The sequence below is a fragment of the Canis lupus genome, chromosome 9 (genome assembly GCF_003254725.2).
Source record: "Canis lupus dingo isolate Sandy chromosome 9, ASM325472v2, whole genome shotgun sequence".
NCBI lineage: Eukaryota > Metazoa > Chordata > Mammalia > Carnivora > Canidae > Canis > Canis lupus.
The window spans coordinates 29,276,936-29,301,463 of record NC_064251.1 but is presented as its reverse complement, the minus strand read 5'-3'; the positions used below and the strand labels follow the sequence as shown (position 1 = coordinate 29,301,463).

General features: G+C 38.8%; 1 long non-coding RNA gene across 6 annotated transcripts in view; it reads right to left on the bottom strand.

Moving 5' to 3' along the window:
• The window catches only part of LOC112655390 (uncharacterized), a 122,015-nt gene extending 99,015 nt beyond the window's left edge, over window positions 1-23,000 (bottom strand). For 2 of the 6 annotated variants that reach the window (XR_007412912.1, XR_007412913.1), the window contains exon 1: window positions 22,827-23,000. This is a non-coding gene — a long non-coding RNA (uncharacterized LOC112655390). Of the gene's footprint in view, window positions 1-4,995; window positions 5,071-22,826 lie in introns of all 6 variants that reach the window. The other 4 variants (XR_007412915.1, XR_003133650.3, XR_007412914.1 and 1 more) reach the window with 3 other exon arrangements.
• Between the last annotated feature and the right edge of the window lie 1,528 nt (window positions 23,001-24,528).

The window sequence follows — 24,528 nt, the reverse complement described above, 5'->3', positions numbered from 1 at the left end:
TCCCAATGATGTACTTGGGTGTTACAGGAGCAGAGCTGTAACAGAGGACCTGAAACTGAAATGAAAGCCCTCATGAAAAATTGGATCCCTGTCAACCAAACAAGAAAATGTCTTGAAAACAACTATTTTGGAGATTGATGTTTAATACTGATCATCAAATTTCTTTAATTTTAAGACCATCGCAAATCTATAATTTATTGAATATTAAATCTGGAGTCACAGCAATAGAAATACCTACTTATTCCAAACTGCAGAATTCAAATCTCTACTACTTTTGATTCTTTCTTACATCTAAAATTGGAATAGGACAATCAGAAAAGTCTGGAAAGCATTGGCTAAAGCTGTGTTATGCATCAAATATGTATAGAAACACAATATTTTAAGACATAATGTTTCTTTGTTATTTAACCCAATCATCTATAACACACTGAAATATATTTAATTCTTACAATGACATACAGAGTTTGAGTTATTTATCATCACATTCTGCTCTAGAAGAATCTGAGAAAAAAAATCTTCACAGAAGACATGGAGCTGCCCAAAATCACATAATGGTTTTGGTTATATCCATACTCCTGCTAAATTCACACCAAAGCCAAATCCTTTGACTCCAAATCCCAAACATATTTCATTCCATTAAGCTATCTATCCTATGCTTTGATTGATCACATTCTTGACTATATGCAATTTTTTTTCTTATTGCCCAAAGAGTTTGAAGAAAAGCATCTGAGACTCTAAATAACTGGTTCCTACATCTGCCACTGGGAAAGGAGTTTCCAGCCCAGTTTTCCCAATTCCCTTAAGAAGAAGAAAAGCAAGCTCTTCAGAGCATAACCTCAGTTCCATTAAAAGGAAACTATATTTTATTTGTTGCTTATTGATAGAGCCCCAGTGCCTTCTCAAGTCAAATTTATTCTAAAACAAATCAGAGTAGCTTTTGTTTATAGTGATGAACACTCGGAAGAGGGTGTCTGTGTTGATCCTATGATAGACGTCAAGCAATTAGTCACAGTTGTGATTTATGGTACTATTTTAGTCACAAGCTATAAATATAGGCGTTCTGTATTTCTTGTTATTGTTTATTTGTTTGTTCTGGATTGAATTGAGCACTGATTAGCATAGCAAAATCAGCTTGTAAAATGAATGCCAACAGTTAAACAACAATTATGGAGATGCAATTAAAACTTAATGTTGGGAGATTTGTGTACCCTACAGGAGAACATCTGCCCAATAGCCAGGTGGACACATGGGAATGGCTGAAGAGGAAGACCTCCTGCTTACATGATCTTTATAAGAGAAATCTATGCTAAGTGAAGGTGACACCAGAAGGCAGCTTTGTCCTGAAAGGAGGAATTGAGGCAAGGGCCAAATAATATGGGTATGTTTTAATTTTAAATTTATACAAAGAATTAAAAACCTTTTCAGATTTAGAAAAGATGGATTAACATAATTATTCCATTTCTATCCAATTAGAAAGCATCTGCTCTATATTTGTATATGAATTTTCTTCCCTACCTCTGGCCAAATCTTCACAACTTATGAGAGGTATTCAGCCCCTATTCTGAAGTCTTCTTATTTTTCTTCTCTAATTTCTGTCCTTAATTATATTAGCTCTGTATTCCATATCTCTGCGCAGTTCCTCAAATTATTTTTGTAATGAAATAGAAAATCAATTAATCATTCAATCACCCTATTCTTTGAAAAAATGGTTTTTTAAAAAAAAGATTTTATTTATTCATGAGAGACACAGAGAGAGAGGCAAAGACATAGGCAGAGGGAGAAGCAGGCTCCTAGAGGGGAGCCCAATGTGGGACTCAATCCCAGGACCCCAAGATCATGACCTGAGACAAAGGTAGATGCTCAACCAATGAGCCACCCAGGTATCCCTTAAAAAAAATGTTTTCTGTCACTGGTTGTCTGACTTCCTTCTTTGTTCCCCAAATGCAAGGCCTTGATATAGTTTTGTTCAGGGCATAAATGATGTGAGGACCTAAAAGAACCCAACTGAATTCTATTGACAGAAATAACCTAGATAAGGCACTATCTATCCACCCTGAATCTGCTTCTTACTTTGAACATTTGGGGACAGAAACTATCTTGTTCAGTTATATATGCCCACCAACTAGTACATCTACAATGTAGATCAATAAAAAGTTGTGGGTTTTCGTTTGTTTGTTTCAATTCAATGGAGAAATTACAACAAAATAGTAAAAAGCATATTGCATAATAATACATGATCAAGGAATCTGTCCTCAGGACAATTTCTGCAAAATAGTGACTTTTAGGCTGAGTTTCTGGGCAGTCAGATTACAGAAATAACCTACATCCTACAACTCTGGAATTAGTATTAACCAAAACTCTGAGATGTCAAACTATTATTGAAGCACCTGTTAATTTTAATAAAAATTCCACACAGAATAATGAGGAAGATATAAGGTTTAAGCTATGCATTATCATCCTTGATTATCTACAGCTATTCCTCATTGAGCTAGACAGAAGTCCTCGCTCCTTTCCTGAACATTTCAGTAGAGGAATTAAGTGCACAGTCCAGTGGACCCAGGTCTGAAATGAGCTTCTACCACTTACTAATGGTGTGACCTTGGGGCAAGTCACTGGAACACTAAGGTACATTTTCTTCACCTATAAATTAGAAGAAATGATAGTGCCTACACCAGAGAGTTGCAGTGTGTTATATGGGGACAAGCTTTATGGAATGTCTCTACATGGTATGTATGCAATAAATATTAGCTAATTCTGGTTCTCTCCTCAGTATGGTTGCTTACAAATCTACATAGTTATGTCAACATGAATTCATCTGAAAAGACGAATTCAACTGCCCAACTCCCTAGCAGTGTAATATCCCTTCCCTACTGGATCATTCTCATTATCACACAGTCTATAATACCTCTCATTTTAAAATCCACCCCCCCTCTTCCTATTACCTCCTCTAGCTACCATCCTATCACCCACCTCCCCCATTTGGTAAACTCCCAGACAAAATAGGAGTTATCAGTATTCACCTGTGGGCCTCCCTTTTTCTTTTAGCCCACTTCCACTAGACCTCCAACCTCATCACTCTACCCTCATTTGTCAAGGTCATTAATATCCTTCGTTTTCCCAAACCCATTGGTCAAGGCTCAGTTCTCCCTTTATTTGACATCTTGGGAGCATCTGACAGTTGACTATTCCTTCTTTCTTAAAATCTTTCTGTCACTGGGCTGCTGGGAAATCACTTTATTCTGATGTTTCTCTCTTTCCTCATCAGCTGCTTCTCATTGCCAAACTATAAATTTTAGGGCACCCGGGTGGCTAAGTCAGGTAAGCATTTGACTTCAGCTCAGGTCATGATCTTGGTGTCCTGGTGTTGGGCTCTCTGCTGAGCAGGGAGTCTGCTGTTTCTCCCTCTGTGATCTGTCTCGCTTTCTTTCAAGTAAATAAATAAATAAATAAATAATATAAATAAATGATATCTAAATCTATATATCTATATATTTCTATCATCTATCTATCATCTATCTATCTATAAATTTTGTAAAATATGGTCTTTTCCCCTCTTTTCTCTATATAAGATCATCTAGGGAAGGAGTTTATCTAAAATTGTTCTCTATTCCTGAGTTCTCCATTAATATCAAGGGGCTCATCTCTGTTTGGGCTTTTAGGAGGTTTCTTAACCTTCTTGTATCTTGATTTTACCTTGAAGCTTCATCCATGCCTTTTTTTAGTATATAACATTACTACTGAGGTCTCTTAGGAAAACCAAATCAAACCAAACCAAACTAAACACTAAGCTAAAATGTAAACTGTTTCCTGTGCCCTCACCACCTTCTTTCTCTTTTTATCTTTTTTTTTCACCTTCTTTCTCAATCATCATCGTATTCTTTCAGTGCCACCCACATTGGCCATCTGACTGATCTCTAACCATGTAATATAGCTTGTTTCAGGGCCTTTATCTTTGACGGTCTTTCTGCCTCCTTGAAATGATCTTTTCCTACAGAATTCATAAGTCTTGCTTCTTCATTTCAACCCAAATGTCACTTGCCCAGAGAGGTCCTTCCTGACCCCACTTATTATAATACAGACTTCCCATTATTTTCTGTCCCCTACTCTTTTAATTTGCTACATAGTTATATTTTATCATTGCTTGTAATCATAGGATCCATTTATTCACTTGCTTAGTGGTTGTCTCACTCATCCAGAAGAATAGAAGCTCATCTAGAGCAAGATCTTTGTTTCTTTCTTCACCATGTCCCCAGCTTCTGCTTATAATAAATTCTCCAAAAGCACTGGTGGAGTAGATGAACTGTAGAGCTGGGACTTGGTTAAGGAAGGCTCTGATTCATACTTGGACCCTTGAAGGCCATATACACAAAATGTATACCCTATTTATCTAAAGACTTGCTATTTTCATTTGTGTCCTCAAAGCATACTGAGAGAATGCTGAATCTGAAAGCAAAATCACAAAAGTAGTAGCTCTGCCCTGTCATTTATCATCTAATCCCCCAGGGAAAGTCAGTGGAACTAGCAACTCAATTCCCCAAGTTGTAAAATGGTGATCATCACAGCTGCTATTACTAACCTAGAGAATTGTCAAACAAGAAAGGAAGCCATCGCTTACTATACACCTACTATATATCAGGCATTGTACACTCAGATATGTCTTTCATATATATTTCTCTTCTGAATTATTACAATGACTTTCTAACTCATTTCCCTGGCTTCATTCAGGAAATCCTTTTAAGATGGCCCTGGAGTAATCCTAAAAATATAAATCAGATCCTATCACTCTCTTAATAACTAGGACACCCTCCTGCAGCTCTCTATTGAGTAGATAATAAAGTCTAAATTCCTTGGAGTTACAAAAACAAACCTCTAAATTCTGGCCCCTATCTCTTTCTCTTTATTTCCTAGAACTCAATTTCCCCTCCATTCCACCATCTGAATTTCTTCAAGTATCACTCACTAATTTGTACTTAAATAAAACAGAGTATTTCTTACCATTTGATTCTGTATTTGCTCTGTCTCTTGCCTGGATCTCCTCTCACACCTTGGGCTGTCAAACTCCCATTTATCCTGTAAAGTTCCACAGGCATGTAATTACCTGTATGAAGCCTTTATTAGAATATGTCCAAGGCTCCAGAAGAATCAACCACCCTGTATTATTTCTATACCTTTTACACCCTTAATACATCATACCTACTAAATTTTTTTGTTGTTGTTGTCCTATATACTACAAGTTTCTTGAAGGCTATAACCAGTTCTTAATCACCTTTGTTTTGTTTTGGGTGGGGTTTTTTTGTTTGTTTGTTTGTTTTAAGGATTTTATTTATTTATTCATGAGAGACACACAGAGAAAGAGAGAGAGAGAGAGAGAGAAAGAGAGAGAGAGTGAGAGAGAGGCAGAGACACAGGCAGAGGGGGAAGCAGGCTCCATGCAGGGAGCCTGACATAGGATTCAATCCTGGGTCTCCAGGATCAGGCCCTGGGCTGAAGGCAGCACTAAACTGTTGAGCCACCCGGGCTGCCCATCTTAATCATCTTTGCATCCACAGATAATAAACATATAGTAAACTCTCTGTAAGGGTTTGTTGAAAGAATTAATCACCTGATACAATCTTATAAATCTCTCTGTAAGTAGGTATGGTTTTCTCCACACTCACCAAAGAACACCAGACAAATGTGAGTATCATCCAAACCAGAACATGTTGAAGCACAGAAAAGGAATCATTAAAAAATTTCTCTGGGAAGACAAGCATAGATTAGGAGTGTTGGAAGACTTAGAGTCACCATGTTTAAAAGGCCCTACATGATCTAGTGTCCCTTTATCTCACTCATTGCTCTTCAACTCCTATGGCCTCCTGTGTGCTCCTGGAGTACACCAAGCATGCTTCCAACTCAGAGCATCTGTATGCTCTTATTAAATATTACCTTATCCAAATAATCTTCCCTAACCACTCTCTAAAATAGCATACATATTCCAACCCACCTAATTCTCCATCACATAAACTTCCTTCATCTTTTCCTAATAGAACCAATCACTATTTGGCATACTTGATTATTTTTATTTATTTTCTGTAGTAGGTACTGGGAAGTAATCCAAGGTTCAATTGGCAGAGTGAACAGTCAGCTAGAAAAAGAATGTTGGTACTAAAATGATAGAGAACTTTAAAACCTTGACAGAAAGGTCTGAATATCATTTTGTTAAAAATGCGAAGCCTCGCAACATTTTGACCAGGCAACTGACATGATGCAAGCTCTGTTTTAGAAAGATTAACAAGATAAACATGCATCAGCAGAGCCCTGGTCCCCCAATAACAGAGTTCTATGACTGTGTCCTCTCTGTTTTGTAATTGGCTTCAAGTGTTGTCCATGCCCTCAGAGTTCTCCTGTCTTCTAATTAGACATTCTGTATATCAAGAGTGATCTCAATAAGCCTGTGTTTAGTTTATCACATCCTATAGTAACACCTAATAAGGACCATAAATGGGGTCCATAAGACTCCTTCCAAAGAAGGCAGCCCTATAAAACTGGATCAGATTTTCCAACACTGGCTCCACTTAGTCCTGCCTTCCTTCTATCTTCCATATTCCACAATAAAGTGGTCTCAGAATGCCTTGCATCACAACCAGGCTGAATTAAGCCAGAAGTAACAGAACTTGACAGCATTTTGAAATAAAGAGATGAGGAGGAGAGTCCAGAGTGACAGCAAGTTTTCAAACCCAAGTGACATAGAAAGCAATGATTCCATTTGCATTAGTGGGAGAACCAGAGAAAAACTGATCGTTTCAATTTAAAACATACCGATTTTGAAGTCATGAGAGAAACTTCAGGTAAAATATCTAGTACATATCTGGAAATGTAAGATTTGAAATGAGGAAATAAATCTGCATATAGGACTCAGATTTGGGAATCATTTGCATCCATGTGTTATTTGAAGATGAGAAAGCAAGTGAGATGAGCAAAAAATAAATTGAGAAAAAAAACACTTTAGCAAGATTTTAGAGCCAATTTAAGCAGGATGATGAGGTAAACAAGTGAGGGAAGAAGTATAAGTAGAAAGGGGAAGATCGTTTTAATATCCTGTGAGTGGTGAGTAGTGCTGGGAAGATGGCAGATAGGAAGATCCGGATTGCCCCATCGGTTACAGCTAGATAACACTAACATCAGTGTAAATAACCCAGAAAACAACCTGAGGACTAGCAGAACAAACTCCACAACTAAATGTAGAGAAGAGGCCACATCAGAGAGGAGGAAGAGTGGAGATGTGGTGGGGAGCTATATAGACCTGTAGGACTATCCACAGGAGGGAAGGACCTGGGTGTGCAGAGACGGGGGAGAAGGGGCCCTCACACTGGGTAGCCCACCCAGGAAAGATGAATCCCCGTAACAGTTGGCTTTGAAAACCAGAGGGACCAAGATTCATGAGTTCTTACAACCAACAGGACTTAAAACCCAAATTAAAAAAATCAGTGGCTTCACTCAAGGAGAATTGGTTGGGCAAGAGGAAACTGAGGCCCTGCCCTGAAAGAGACAGCACAACCAAAAGCCCATGGAGATACAATATAGAAGCAATTATTTGAAAAATGCCTGGGCATACAGATGAGTTATTTATTCATTAAGAGGTGTCCTAGAGGGACAGAGATCACCAGAAGACTCTTCCAGGAACATAGGAGCTGGCAAGAGCCATTCCCCTCCTCTACTCCCTAGCATAAATGTATGGCCACCTTGGGAACCAGTAGCACTGACCCTTTACCTAGCTTGCTAATACCACTGCCCTACCACCCTGGCCCCTCCAGCCAGGCCTGCCTCAGCCCCTGTGCTATAGGTCCTGTCCTCCAGAGGACTGGCTGTGCACAAATCTTGCAAACACTGCATGTCCTGCCTCCGCACACATTGGGGAACTGCCTCTCAAATATGCTTTTGGCTGGAACCCATCCAGAGCCATACCACAAGCCTGACAGTATGCAAGCAGCCCCAGCAGGAGCCAGCACCACTCCAAAGAGACTCCTGCCCTGAGGACAGAGAAAGATAACCACACATATCAGTCAAACTTTGATCCTAGCAGTGGACTAGGGGCAGATAACTGGTCTGACTGCAGGTCTGCCCACCAATGAAAGTTTCTCAGGGGACAACACAGGGAAAGCACACTGTAGTTTGGTGCTACTGCACCTTGTGGACACCTTATCTGAATCAACTCAAACCCAAGGCATCCCCACTCTGGCCCATTAATAGTACATGACCAAACACTGCCCATAGCAGGCAAAGAGAGCTACTGCAGATGACTGGACTGAAGAAAAAGCACTTCAGCCACAACAATAGGGCACATGCAACACATAGGAGACACCTCTGAAGTGCCAGTTTCCAGTGAAAAGTGTCCTGCACTACAGGACACTGTAGGACCTCTTCTTCATAAGGCCACTATTTTCAGAAGCAGGACATATAGCTGACTCTCCTAACACAGAGAAACAGAGTTATGCAAAATGAGGAGACAGAGGAATAGACCCCAAGGAAAAGAACAGGACCAAACCACAGCAAGAGACCTATGCAAGATAGAGAAGAGCAATATGACTGATGAAGAAATTAAAATAATGATCATAAAGATACTGGAGTTAAAAAAAAAAAAAAAAGATACTGGAGTTGAAGAAGAGACTGGAGGATATCAGTGAGACCCTTAACAGAGACAAAAAGAACCAATCAGAGATGAAGAACACAATAAATGAAATTAAAAATATACTAGATAGAATAAACAGTAGATTAAAAGAGGCAGAAAAATAAATCAGTAACCTGGAAAGTAATCAAGCTGAGCCAGTGAGAGAAAAAAAAAAGAAAGAAATATATATATATATATATATATATACAAGGTGTGCTTAGGTGGCTCAGTTAAATGTGTGGCTCTTGATTTTGGCTCAGGTCTGGATCTCAGGGTCCTGAGACTGAGCCCAGTGCAGGACTCTATACTCAGTGGGGGTTTGCTTCCTCCTCCTTCTCCCTCTTCCCCTCCCCCTGCTATCTCTTAAATAAAACATTAAATAAATGATTCTTTAAAAAGAAAAAGCCCCCACAGCCAACATCACATTCAATGGTGAAAAACTGAGAGCTTTTTCTCTAAGGTCAGGATCGAGAAAAGGATGCCCACTCTTACCACTTTTATTCAGTATATTGTTGGAAATTCTAGCCACAGCTTCAGAAAAGAAAAAGGCACAAAAGGCACCTAAATTGATAAGGAAGTACTAAATCTTTTACTCTTTGCAGATGACATGATACTATATGTAGAAAACTCTAAAGACTACCAAAAAATTACTACAACTGACAAATTCAGTAAGGTTGAGGATACAAAGTCAATGTATAGAAACTCATTGCATTTATACATGCTTATAATGAAGTAGCAGAAAGAGAAATTAACAATCCCACTTATAATTGCTCCAAAAATAATAAAATACATAGGAATCAACTTAACCAAAAAAGGTGAAAGACTTGTACTCTGTAAACCATAAAATACTGATGAAAGAAACTGAAGAAAATACAAATGCAGACATTCCATTCTCACAGATTGAAAGAACAAATATTGTTAAAATGTCTATACTACCCACAATAATTTACGGATTTAATAAATCCCTATCAAAATAAGAATAGCATTTTTTCACAGAACAAGAACAAATAATCATAAAATCTTTATGTAACCACAAAAGACCCCAAATAGCCAAAGCAATCTTGAAAAAGAAAAACAAAACTGGAAGTATCATAATTCCAGACCTCATGTTATACTACAAAGCTGTAGTAATTGAAACAGAACAGTACTGGCACAAAAACAGATATATAGATCAATGGAACAGGATACAAAGCCCAGAAATAAATAACAATTATGTGGTCAATTAATCTTTGACAGAGGAGGCGAGAATATGCAATGAAAAGGACAGTCTCTTCAATAAGTGATATTGGGGAAACTGGACAACTAAATGCAAAAGAATGAAATTGGACCACAGTCTTTCCACATACACAAAAATGAACTCAAAATGAAATAAGGACTTAAATGTGAGACCTGAAATCATAAGAATCTAGAAAAGAGTACAGGTAGTAGTGTCTCTGTCACTGGCCATTGCAACATATTTGTAGAGATCTCCTAAGACAAAGGAAATAAAAGCAAAAATAAATTATTAGAACTATATCAAAATTAAAATCTGTGAAGGAAACAACCAACAAAACTAAAAGACAACCTATAGAATGGGAGAAGATATTTGTAAATGACATATCTGATCAAGCATTAATATCCAAAATATATAAATAACCTGTACAACTCAATACTACCCCCCCCAAAATAAAAACCTCTTAACTACAGAGAACTGATGGCTACCAGATGGAAGGTTGGTGGGGGATAGATGAAAAAGGTGATGGGGATTAAGGAGTGAACTTGTTTTGTGAGTAGTAGATGAGTATAGTTATTAGAGTAGAATATTTAGAAGAGTACTCTAAGGAGATGAGTAGAATCTTTATAGGGCAACATGATTAGCAAGAGGACTCAGTGGAAGGCAACCTATAAAGAGCTGAGGTGGCATGGTTTTATAACTTTATATAACTATCTAAGAATAGAAATGGAAAAGGCAAGGAATGGGAACTTCTGCACATTGGCATTTTTACCTAACAATTGTAGAATTGATATGATATCTAGAGATTGACATAGTATACACAATCTATTAAAATGTAAGGAATTGGGGATCCCTGGGTGGCTCAGCGGTTTAGTGCCTGCCTTTGGCCTAGGGTATGATCCTAGAGTCCCGGGATCCGGTCCCGCATCAGGCTCCCTGCATGGAGCCTGCTTCTCCCTCTGCCTGTGTCTTTGCCTCTCTCTCTCCTCTCTCTCTCTCTTTCTCTCTCTCTCTCTGTGTGTCTGTCATGAATAAATAAATGAAATCTTTAAAAAATAAAAAAATTAAAAAAATTAAATGTAAGGAATTCTAGGATGTAAAGTAGCACTGAGCTGATAGCTCCAATTGAGAAGCCCTGCCTTTTGTTCAAGTACTAGAAAAAAATCACCGAGGTCAATGAAAATCTAACTATAAAATCAGACAGAGGAAGTAATAAAATTGGAGTATCAAAGCTGGGCAAAAATTAATTCTAATTCTTCCATGGATTTTGGGTGATCAAATGAGTCAACAGGTCTGAAGCATAGAGAGTGTATCAGGCACTGTCCTCAGCTCTGGAAATGCAAAAATCTTAGATGAGCAGAGATATAAGGCACAGAAATCTGAAGCAACTTAAGAAGGTCTCACAAGAAATTTATGGCAAAACCTCCTGGGTCCTGGCCTATGCTTTTTTGCTTTATGTCCAATTTTTTACATTTCTCTCCAACCAAGTGCTAATTTATTTTTTTCCAAATCTAGACTAATTTCTTTGAAAGTCCTTGGATCTTTTGGAATTTTCTAATTTTTTTTTCTGATTTTATAGGTTGCTTCGTTTAATCAAAATCTCCAGGTATAAAATGATAATATAGCTGTAACTTGCACTTGCTTATACATGATGTCTCTTATTATTAAGAGACACAGTCACCTGAGTTCCTTGGAGAAAGGCACTATGGAGACAAAGGCAGATATTCAATATTGCAAATAATCTCATCTTCTCTTGCTATCAAATATTCATTTAAATTGCATGAAATAGAAAAGTGACTTCTTTAAAATGTCACTGTAAGAAAGATATCCATTCTGATCTAGCTGTGTCATAAAAGTAAGAGTGGGAAACACCATTCTTTGTACTTCGAACAAATAGAACCTGGCTGGTTTCATTTCCCTAAAAGGCAACTCAGGTGAATTGGCTCTATTAGCAGTACAGAAGATAATAATAATAGTTAATACTATTTTGTATACATGATGGATTCTCTGGGAAGTAGGTGTGCCCTGGTCAGCCCAAGTTAATCCATTTTCTCCACCCTGGCAGTACTGAATTGTTTTGTCATCAGCTTGGTTGCACTGGGAACTGCATTTTCCAGAACTCCCTTTCCCGTAAGGTTCTGGGGTCAGTCAGAAGAAGTTGCATGATTTAGGTGAGGAAGAAGTAAAGCTGTGTGACTGTTACCCTTTGAAGTTGCTCGTTGGCTCCAGGTGATGAGAGACAGATATATAGATGTCCTAGTCTATGCCAGTCTGCCCAGATATTTTCTCAGCTGCCATCCCTGCTCTGGTAGGCAGAGTTCTAAGAAAGCCCCAAGGTTCTTGCTCCCTGGTGTACCTTCTTTGTGTAATATCCTGCCCTTGAGTTGGGGGGAGGGGGGCTGTGACTATGATGGGATATCATTCCCACACCTAGGTTACTAATCAGCTGACTTTGAGTTAATCAAAGCAAGCTTATGTGGGGCAGGCTTGGCCAAATCATCAGAGCCTTTAAAAGAAAAGAAGTTGAAGTGTCCAAGAGGTTCATTCCTACTGGCCTTGACAACATAAATTCCATGAGGTCTACAGCAGCAAAGAAAAGAATCTGCCAACAACCACGTGAGCTTGGAAGAGGCCCCAAGCCTCAGATGAGACCCCAGCCCTCGCTGACACCATGGTGGCAGCCTTGCGAGACCCTAAGAAGAGGAGCAGGCTAACCTGTGTCTAGACTCCTGATACATGAACATCCATGATAATAAATGAGTGTTGTTTTAAACCAGTAACTTTGTAGTACTTTGTTACAAACTAACAGATAACTAATATATCTGTTGTAATAATTTAATACATGCTCATAGAAACAGATAACTGATACATCTGTTCACCAAAAGAAACCCCAGACCCACACTATCAGATGCCTTGCTGAAAATCCAAAGGCAGTAGCCATGAAGAGCAAATACATTCATTGACTTCACCAGCGTCTCTTGATGGTCTTACTCTTTAACAGCTAGATATGCCAGCTTCAGTATTTCCCTGCTAGTTCTAATTCCCCAGCTCCTTCTGTAATTGTGTAGCATCTAATTTGTATAAAAACTTTCTCATTTCATAATACTCATAGTGGTTCTGCTTCCCTGAATGAACCATGACTGATATGGTGACTAGTACCAGAAGTGGCAGTGGGACAATAGAATCTTTAGAATGGATATCTGGAATTGGTTTTAACATTTAATTAGACTTATGGGCATTAATGACCTTGCCACCAGTGTTAAAGAGCACATTGGTAGTCCAAGGAATTCAGTGACAATATAGAAAACAAAATTATCACCTCTAGACATCTACATTCAAGCTCTCATAGAAGGCAGTGCTTTGGGGGACCAAGTGGTTGCTGCTATAAACATTTTTAGTTAAAATAAGGCCTACTGAGGTTACTTGGCCAATTATAAATGCATCAGAGCACTGAGAGAAATAAAACTGTGGTCCTGTGACTTTAAATTTCCATTGCAAGATCCATTAAAAAAAATCAGAAAGCTTTTGCAACTGCCCTAAAAGAAAACCTTATCTCCTATGACCATAGGCACACGATTTTAAAAAATCAAACCAAAAGTCTAATCCTATGGGTGCCTTAAGTACAATGCAGATTGAATCCATGACTGCACAGGGGCTTTTTTAAATGTTAAATTTAGGGTATTGACAGGGAAGGAACAGGATGTTGAAAATTTGGATGGAGGGATCTAATGGGAGATTCTAATGAAACTGAACACATCACACCCTGAAAATTCTGCTGCACTTCCTTCTCAAATAGAAGCAGACCTTGTTCCCTTGCCTGAATAGTGTCCTGCTATGGCTGAAGAACCTGCATTTGATTCCTGTGAGGGAGTTATCTAAAGGGGACTGCTGATCCTCCTCAAGACCTTCTCCCACCACCTGTCATTTCTTCTAGGCCCAAGTTTTGGCGTGACCTATAGGCTCAAATGCAAAATACAACCATGAAAAGAAGCCATATGCACGTAAAAAGAATTGCAAGACTTTTTTCCAAGTTACATTGAATAGTTAGAGCCAATGCAGTTATCAGAATGGTTGAAGACACAAAGATCGTTGATGTTGGCTAATTGATTATATTGTCCTTGGGACTAAAATAAAAGGACAGAAGATTAGAGTTTTGACTTTTATAAGTGAAAAAAGTTCTCAATCAAAATGAAATTAGTCTTGAATTGTCAAAATACAGCCCCCAACTTGACTTGAGCCAACTTATAGACCCAGTCACTTGAGTAAAGAAGAATCTAAGTCCCCTTGAGAAAGGAATCTAAGCACTACTAAAAATGTATACCTCAAATCCTTCTTCTAGTCTACTCCAGTGTAACCAGTGACCATTTACCAAGATGGCTTGGATAGAAGAGGGGGGATGGTTATGCAGGCCTTTCAGAATTTTTTTTTAAGATTTTATTTATTTATTCATGAGAGATACACAGAAAGAGGCAGAGACATAGGCATAGGGAAAAGCAGGCTCTTCGTATGGAGCCTGATGCAGGACTCGATCCCAGACCCAGGGATCATGCCCTGAGCAGAAGGCAGATGCTCAACTGCTGAGCCACCTAGGCATCCCGGCCTTTCAGAAATTATTAAACAATAGCTTTGAGTTGACACTAATTTCTGATGAACTAAAATGTCACTGTGATCTACCAGTCAGAGTAGGGGCTTATGGAGGCCCAGTGACTATGATGTTTTGGCCCAGGTCTATCTCACAGCATGTACAGTTCCCCTCCTTCCCAAACCCAATCTATGCTTATCTCCTCTATTCCATGATATAAAGTTAGTAGACATATTCAGAAACTGGCAGAGTCTCCACATTGGTTTCCAGACACATAATGTGATGGCTCTTAAAGGAAAGGTCACATAGAAGAGACCAGAATTGACTCTACTTAATTAAATAATAAACCAAAGGAATATTGCATTCTTGGAGAGATTGAAAATATTATTGCCACCCTCAAGGCCTCAGAAAATACAAGAGTGGTGATTCTTACCACATGCTTATTCCACCTTCCTATCTGGTATATACAGAAGACAGAGGATCCTCTAAAAATGTCAGAGGATTATTGTAAACTTAATGAGAACTGCAATTGCAGCTGATGGAGTAAGTCAACACATCCACTGGCACCTGGTATCCAGCTATTGTTCCAGTGTATGCTTTTTCTTACATATACCTAATAGTGTAGGTATTATATACCAAAAAACGATTTACTTTCATCTGGCAAGGTCAGACCCATTCATTGTCTTATCCCAGGGTTATATTCAAATCTTAATTGCTAAATCACAGTCTAGTCTGCAGGGTGCATGATTGCTTCTTCTTTTCTTACACTGATCCACTGTATCAATGATATCACATAACATTCTTTCTAACAGAAATCTGACCAGTGCAGCAATAGCCTCACACTCACAGAGTTTAGTGATGTTACATGTTTCCTAACACCCTGAAAGAGCTGAATGGTAGAATGTATTTTTGAAAATTCAATGTACTAGTTGGGTAGCAACATCTTGCAAGGTTGGGTTGATCGCCTCAAAGACATGGCAAATACCCTTTGTCTGCAACTGATATACAATGTTATCTTTCCTTCACAGATCAGGGATGCAAGAAGTAGAAAGTGGCCACACTATTTCTCATAGTGGTCATCTAGGTAAATTTTCCCCCAACCTTATAACATTGAGCTCTGTTTATTTACAGGTCTTCATCTCCAAGAGGAAAAAAGGCTTCCACTGGAGAGACAGTACTTATGACATTAAAATAAAAGTTGAAACTGCCACATGGTCACTTTGATCTACTTGAACCAGTGAAACAATGGATAAAGATAGGATTACTATACATCTGGGTGATTGAGCCTACTTTCTTTCCCTGATAAAAGGAAATTAAATTGCTTCCATACAATAGGAACAGGGAGGGGCATGTCTAGAATGCAGGAGATCCTCTGGTGCTTCTATTAGTTGTCCCATGGCCTCTGGTCAATGTTAATGGAAAAGTACAACAACCTCATATAGAAATGAAGGTTTTGGTCATCTTCATAAACAAGGAACCATGACCAGCTGAAGTGCTTGCTGAGGGTAAAAGGAGTGTCAAACAAGTAGTAGAAAGAAGTTATAACTGCCAGCTATGATCCTGTGAACAACTGCAGAAAAACAAACTGTAGTAGCTATGAATGCATACTTCTCTTCCTTGTTCTGATATGAATATATTTATGTTGGGATGTTAATTTTGTTTTTTCCTTTGTTATTTCTCTTTTTCCCATTCCATAAGTCAAACTTATAACTCAATATTTAAGTCACAGGATGTCAAGGGAGAGTGACTTCACCAGAAGAATAAATATCATCCAAAAAATGGTTAAAGCGGGAGTTTGTGTGTTCTCACTGGGAGGGAATGTTAGCATGTCTGCTGTACAGAGGAATGATTAGATCATGTTAGGCAGAAGCCTCACTTGCTATTGTCCTCATTTGGAAGTTAAATATAATAAAAGAGGTGTATATGTATGTCAATTTGATAAGGGGTTGACTGGCGGGTCGTTCTGGTTGTTCTATTGTCACCTTGGTTATGCTGAGAACTACATTTTCCAGAATCTCCTTGTCTATGTAATTCTGAGTTAGAATTTGTCAAAAGTGAAGTCATATGAAATCTAGGACACAAGCAGCAACCATCATTCTGCAAAGTTAGAGATATTGAGGATTGATACAGAGGTCCCAGCAGATCCCAGCTGGTCCACACTCTTTCCCACTCAGCACCCACCTCTCCTCCCCAGCTGCTGGTCCTGCTGACTAACAGCATCCCATGCTTGTCATCAAATGCTTTGTTGCAAAGTCACAGACATCTACAGGGGCTCTCTTCCTGGACACGCAGGAACCTCTGTATTTCCCTGTAAGCTCTAACTCCCTTGTTCCCAGGATGGTTAGTGACCTTTCTCTCTGAGCACTAACCCCCCTTTTCAATCCTTTAATGCTCCAGTTCCTCCTTCTAATATCTAAAGTCTAATTCCTATAACAAATTCCTTATTCAGAATGGCTGTGCTTTATATTGAACTCTGATAGAGCTGCCTAAAAAATAATCTTCATTTCTTTTGAAAATCAGCAGTCACTTTACAGTAAACTAAATACAGAATATCCCTAGTATTAGTGTCAATACTAAAAACAGAGAAAACTATAAAGAGCATACCCCCCTTAATTGTGTGAACTTGCAAACCTGGCCTGCCCAGAATACAGCATTCTCTAAAACATGTTTCCATGTCTTCCTGTGAGTTTTCACTGGCAGACTGATGAGATCCTTTTCTTAGGGGTAGTGTCTGTCTGGCCAACTCAGCCACTATGATCAATAGTATTGATTCTATCCAGGGGGCCAGAACAGGAGAGTATGAAAATCTATTCCAGCTTATCTGAGTTAGCCTCACCACATGTGCAGCTTCTCACTTATTAAGATTGACCACAGAGGTTCAGAAGACAGAGGCAAAAATTGAAGAACCTAACCATTGATACCTAGGGGGAAATTCAAGAGGAATCTGCATGTTTATAAAATATAATAGAACTGATTTAACAGGTAAATTATTAAAATAGTTTACCCTGGCACAGACACGGTCAGTAGGTGCTACTGCACAAGTGCTCACCAGGTTCCACATAAAATGTAATCAGTCTGTTGAACAAGCATGAGTCATGGGATGAAATTATAAAGCCATTTTATGTTGCCTTTCATTATTTTTGCCCATTTATTTAGCGAAACTTTGTCTTCTCCCATCCCTATAGAAAATTCAGGCATACCTCAAGACATTGTTGGTTATTCTTAAGTTATAAAATATCGTTTCAACTTAAGAATTGAAATGTCCACTTCTATATGTGTTCAAACTTCCAACCCTATTTGGGTTGAAACATGAGGAATAAAGAGAGGAAAAGAGTTAAGGATAGTCCTTACTGGAATGGTGGCTTTTCTCTAGAACTGGCAGATGTCTGAACTGACCATTTCTCCCATGGTGTTCTGATGGAATCTGTGGGAGCTATTCTGGGAAACCTCTACCTGCAGTTGCCTTGATCTCTGTTCCTGTTGGTCTGGTCACTTATTCTATCTTCACCGTCTGAAAATTGGTTGATACCTTCAGTTTATCTCTACTGAGATAAACTAAAGCTATTTGCCCCTCCAGGCAATCCTCTGACTCCTCCCCAGCTTTATCTTATCCATCATTGGTCCATAAGACATAGTCATGCATTCTTCCCCTGATGTATGTACTCCCAACATTTCTAGGTCTTTTATCTACAACTAGTCAGACCATGTCTTATACTACCCTTTGCTCAGGCAGGAATCAGACACCTGGTCAGTGTGTGTGTTAACTTTCTGTGTGGTCCAAGTGGGCACAAGACAAAGGACAGGCATAACCAACCTCTTTGCTTTGAGATGAGTAGGAGAGCTCAGTGTCTACCAGCAATATTTTCCAAAATCCTCTTTACAACTTTTAATTTTAATCCTCAGTTCATTTACATCTGCTTGATGTGGATGAGTTTAGAACTGTCATAAACCAACTAACCACTTTTCAACCACGCCCTCCTGTGAATTTTCTACTCTAAATTGTTATGCTTACTTTGGTGTTTGATATCTATTTGCTTACATCCTAGGAGAAAACTCCATTGTAAAATATCGTCATATAAAGCAATTCATTTCTGGAGTCACCAGTCTTTACCCATTCTATGCCTCAATTCTTGATCTCTCAACTCAACCTGTCTAGTTACCAACTTCACTGTTTAAAGTATAATTATATTCTCAACCACTTCAAAAAAATATGTATTTTTTTTAAAAATGATATATTTGCTTATTTTAGAGAGAACAAGCACAAGGGGCAAGGGCAGAGGGAGAGAGAGAGAGAATCTCAAGCAGATTCCCACTGAGCACTGAGCCCCACATGGGACCTGATCTCCCCACCCTGAGATCATGACCTGAGCCAAAACCAAGAGTCAGATGCCCAACCGACTGCCACCCAGGAACTACATAAATATATATTTCTTTCAGATAGTTCATGATATTATAACTGTGATTTCTATGTCTTAGCTTCTTTTTTCATTCATCTAAAGTGTTTCCCATGCCCCCTCCCAGGTCATCCTATGTGCAAGCCCCAATGCTAAATCTCAGGATAACAAGGATCTTAAACTAGAACCTGGCCCCAAAGAGATCACTCAATTGTCAGAATTGTGATTCAAGAGATATTCAAGTCACATAGAAGAGACAGGAGGTACCAGAGGAGAAGATGTGTAATCAGAATCTTCAAAGAGGAATAGAAGTTGAGGAGTAGAAAGCTATTCCAGAGAAAACAGGAAAAACACAGGCCAAAGTAGAGAACAAGAGAAGGGATAGAATAATGATTAGCCAAGGATGGTTCAGTATGCATGGAACACATGGGGTATACAAGGAGACCATGTTGATTGATGAGCTGACCAAGTATATCAAGGGTATATTTTAAAGGAGTCTGCATGCCTGTTAAAGTTTAAAATTTATGTTTGAAGGCAATTGGAAACATCACATTTTAAGCAAGAGTGTGCTGTAGTAAGATTTAAATCTTAGAAAAAATATTCTCACTGAAGGGCTGCTAATAATTAGGGGAGGGGGTAGTGAAACATACTGTGACAAAGCATTGGCATTCTCTAAAAATGAAGGTCTCATACACATAATTTAAAAGCCAAACATTACCACAGTAGAAAGGGGGAGCAATGAAAATATATTTCTCTTTGCCAAAAAAAAATTAAGGGTGACAAATTAAAAATGAGATAATACTTTTCATCCATATGACAAAAAGCCTGTAATGTCAATGTGATGAAGGTTTAGGGAAATAATCTCTTAGGGTGCTGTGGGGGTGCAAGTTGGTAGAGCCATTTTGAAAGACAATTTCACAGTATCTATTAAAATTGAAAATGTGCATGCCCTGTGACTACACAGGCCTTCTTCTAGAGGTTTCGTATCACAAGTACTCATATGTGTACAAGAAGGTTAGCACAAGGATGTTCAGTACTGCATTGTGTGGGACAGTAAAACCTTGAAAACTATTGTAAAAAAAGATACTGTGAGGTACAAATGGGATATTTCCTTTTTTCCTAGAACTAAAGTACAAAGCTGAGAACAAAAGACATTAAAAGCCTCTCATTCTCTAAGTACAAAGAACTGCCCCATGTGGGGAGCCAGCTCTCTCCCCCTGAGCTTACACAGAGACAACACAGCAGTAGAACTGACATGTGACACCTGCTCCTACCCTGTGGTCATATCGGGAGAACTGGGAGGAAGAGGTTCTTCCAGTTTCCATACCCCAGAAAGGAAAAGCCCAGAGAATCTCTGGGGACAGTATGGGGATATCTATAAGAAAGGGAGACTGACATTTTACCTCTGGTTAGATTTCTGCGTAGTCATCAGAAAGCCCCTGCTGCAGATGAAAGGCACACAAGGGAGGGACAGCACAGAGGGGCAGCCAGCAGGGGGCACTGACAATCCACTCAAGTCCCCCTCCCATAAATCTAGAAAGCAGATCCTACTTTGGCTCACTAGACTCAATCAGGGGCAACAGAAGGTGAGGAGACTTAGAGCCCTGCTCTCTTGCTGGGGACCACTGAGCTGTAAAGCCACAAAGGAGTGCCTTGAACAGGACCGTGGAAAGCTGCTACCATTCTTCTGCTGTGAAATCAGTGAGCTAGGAAAGTGCTTATGACCAACCCAAGAGAGGATCTCCAGGTTGGGCTCTTAAACAGATGATGTGTGTTATTTCCCTTCTCACCAAGAGAGAGAAGAAGGGAAAGGAAAATGGGGCAAGGTTGAGGATGAGGATTCATGGGCAGTCAATTCTGCCCCCCAGCCCCTAGTCTAAACCCTAAGAACCACATGCCGTGTGAGTGCAGCAGTGAGGGATATTGCTTTGAATAGAATCTGAGATTACAGTGATAAAAGGTACACTACTGAGTCTTAAAGAACTGAAGCAGAACTGGTTTAATAACAGAAAGGGACTTCACTAGCTCAAATGAGTGTCATTAAGGGATTCCACTACTCAGCAGGAGGGGGCAGGAGAAAGCTGGACAGAGCACTGCTATTGTTGTTATTGGAAAAAATAAAACATTTTCATATACCTGGGAAGAACTGAGACTTCTTTTTAAGTAATCATACAAACTAAATGTGTAACACTAGGAAAAAGTAGAAATCCATATGTACAAACACTGTGAATTCAGACAGCATGTGTGGTACTTCAAAGGAATGACGTGGCTCAAAATTATCAATATGGATATTTCAGAAACACGTTAGCTGAAAACAAGTGACCAACAGTGCAGGCACAAGACCATATTAGTACTTTCTATGGAGATATAGAAGTACAGATATAGATGTAATTTTTTAGAAGATGACTTCTTAAATGCATGTTAGTTCTTAGGGAAGAAAAATATATAAATATTGAAAGGTCAAAGTCAAGGGGATTTTAACTTGTACAAGGTGCTTTCTTTATTAAAGAGAGACAATGTGTTCAGACACTACTTGTGTAACATAATGTATAAAAAAGAGAAATTTTACTAAAAACAAAACAATGGTTAATCCAGTGTGATGGGTATTTGAATGACTGTTATTTTCTTCCTTGTGCTTTTTTTTTTCACTTTAAAATAACGTTACCCTCCAAAAGAGGGAACAAAGTAAGAGAAAAGACCAAAAAAAATCAACATGTAAAATGATCATCAGACTCATTAGTTATACAGATACTAATAAAAATAATGAAACATTATTTCCTGACATATTTATTTAATTATAGTAATGGAAGTGCTCATATACAGCAAATAGGAGTTTATATTGTCATGTTCCTCTGAAGGGCATTTGGTAAGATGTATAATGGGCCTTTTTTTTCTGGAAAATTCATGACTATGTATATACATAAAGCATTTCCAAAAGATTATTTAGTAAAATGTTAACTGTTAATCTCAGAGTCTTGGGATTATAGATGATAGGTGCTTATCTGTATATTTCTTCTATAATAAGCATGTATTATTTTTATTGTAAAAATATACACATATGTACACATACATATTTAAATTTTCTACACTCTCACTTAGTAATTCTACAAGTAGGAATCTATTGTAAAAAAAATAATAAGAGATTTCTTCAAGATTTAGTACAAAGATATCCATGGCAACATTATTCATAACAGCTAAAAATTGGAAACAACCTCCATGCGCAACAATAAGAGAATGTTTAAATACATTATAAAACAACCATATGATGGAATAGAAAGTAGTCTTTTATAAAAATGGTGTTTTCAAAACACACTGAATTGCATGTGGGGAATTCTTAGGATACATTATTGTGAGGAATAGAGAAAGGAAGACAAATAGGGATGAATTACCAAGTAGTCCCAGGGGCCTAAGCAAGCTTGAAATCCACACATTTGTGGAAGCACCAATCAGCCTGGTTGCAAGATTTTTCTTGGCTAGGATTGAGCACCCCAGTCACACAAGAACAAAGGACAGACAACCTCTGGAAAGCTAATTCAGTGCCAATTCTTTTTTTTTTTTTTTTTTTTTTTTTTTTTTTTGAGAAACTTAATTTATTTCCATGATGCGGGGGCTGAAGGGTCTGAACAAAAACCTGGTCTCCTGCCCCCTCCCCTTTTAACCAAAGAAAGAGGGGCTTGGCCACGAGGGCCAGCTGAGGCCTGAACAGGTCCAGGGTGGTTCCTTGGCTCCAGGGCCCCCTCAGGAAAGACAGTGAGGAGCAGCCATGGGGCAGGGTCACTTTGGTGGCGGATACGCCAGCTTCCAGCTCTTGAGAACTGACCACTTATGCCGCTTCATGGCATAGATCAGGGGAAATAGCAAGCCCATCATCATCAACATCTTGAGCCCCCTGCGTAATGAACTCTATGTTTTCTAGGGCTTAGAGTCACAGTTTATATCATCCTTGTTTTATAAGCACCACATTCTCAGTTAACAGAAGGTCTAGATTACCCTCTGCTCTGGAAGATCCTCTGCCATTGTCACTGTAGTGCCATTGTCACATGCAGAAGCAGCAAGCCATTGGTGTCTGCAGCAGGACAAAATTTGTGTTTGAGGGCATATGGAAGAACTTTGACAGTGCTCTGATACAACCCCTTTCTGTGTGCTTGGCAAAGTTCTTATAGGATCACTATGATCTGTGTATTCTAGAACACATGATCCAAGACCAAATCCCTCATGTGCTCCTCCATGCTAGTGTTCAGGCAGACCATTAAAGTCCCTGCAACCTTATGGTCTTATTTGTTGCTTTGGTAGCCTTGTTTCTGGAATTATGCCTCCACAGAAATAGATGTGTATGCTAAAGATAAGTTAAATGGAGGATTTTCTGGAAACATTTGAATTTCATGAATCTAAGAGGTTATGAAAACTATAAACTTAAAACTCAAACCTCCTTTATTCCATCTAAGTGACTGTGACACAGTAGTCACAATTACCAAACAGCAGTGTAAGCCAGGCACAAACAACTGTCTCCGGATGAATCTTTTAAAAGCATATTATGCTCAAACCTCACCCTCAAGGATTCTGATTCCAAATTCTATGAGGCAAATAATTGTTTTAGTACAGTTGTGTTGATAATGGCTAACCTACTCTCCTCCCAGAATCTCTCCCTTAGAAAGAGATGCACAGCCGTTCTCCAGAAGATATTCCTCTTTCTGAGCTCTTTTAACACTTTAGTCTCACATCAATGCTCCCAACTGGGTCCTAGATTTTTATGAACCATTTTAAGGACCTCTAGATCTTGATTTACCTCTCATACCTCAGGGTTTAAGCATAGTGTTAGCAAAACACCTCAGGTGCTTAATGATCACTTCATATGCCATAAGCTCTTTGACATGATCCTACTGATAATACCTTTTCCCCCATGTAAGCAAGCATCACCACAGTGTCCTTTCTTGATTCTATATTTTAGATACCAAAATTACAAAACATGATGGAGGTTATGCACCAGGCTCTGTTTTCAAAGAGTATTCTAACACATGCTTATTCACATACATAGTTTTTTAAATATCCAGGTCTCGGGATGCCTGAGTGGCTCAGTGGTGAGCATCTGTCTTTGGCTCAGGGCATGATCCCAGAGTCCTGGGATCAAGTCCCATATCTGGCTCCTGACAAGGAGCCTGCTTCTCCCTCTGCCTGTGTCTCTGCCTCTGTGTGTGTGTGTGTGCGTGTGTGTGTGTGTGTGTGTGTGTGTGTCTCATGAATAAGTAAATAAAATCTTTAAAAAAAATATCCAGGTCTCATTCCTCACTTCATTCTCTTGATTCCCCAAGTTGCTACGCATCCTGAACTACCAGGTCTACATGAGTTATTTTAGCTTAATGCACATTCCAGCATTACCCAATTCACACCATTGTCCTTGTTGTTGTTAGTGTTTTAAGATAATGAGTACTTGAACGTGTTTATAAGCTAAAGTGAAGAAGCTAGAGGAGGAAGAGAGAATGAAGAATCAGATAATAAAGGAAAAATTGATGAGTCCAGGTTCCTCTAGGTGTGGGATAGGATTAGACCTAGAATAAAACATGATAGAACTGGTATCAGACAGTATTTAAAACAGAACACACCAAGAAAAAGATTGTTTGAAAACAGAATCTTATATCTCCAAATTAAGTTCTTAAATATTCATTCAATACTAATCCTTTCCATCTTATCTCAA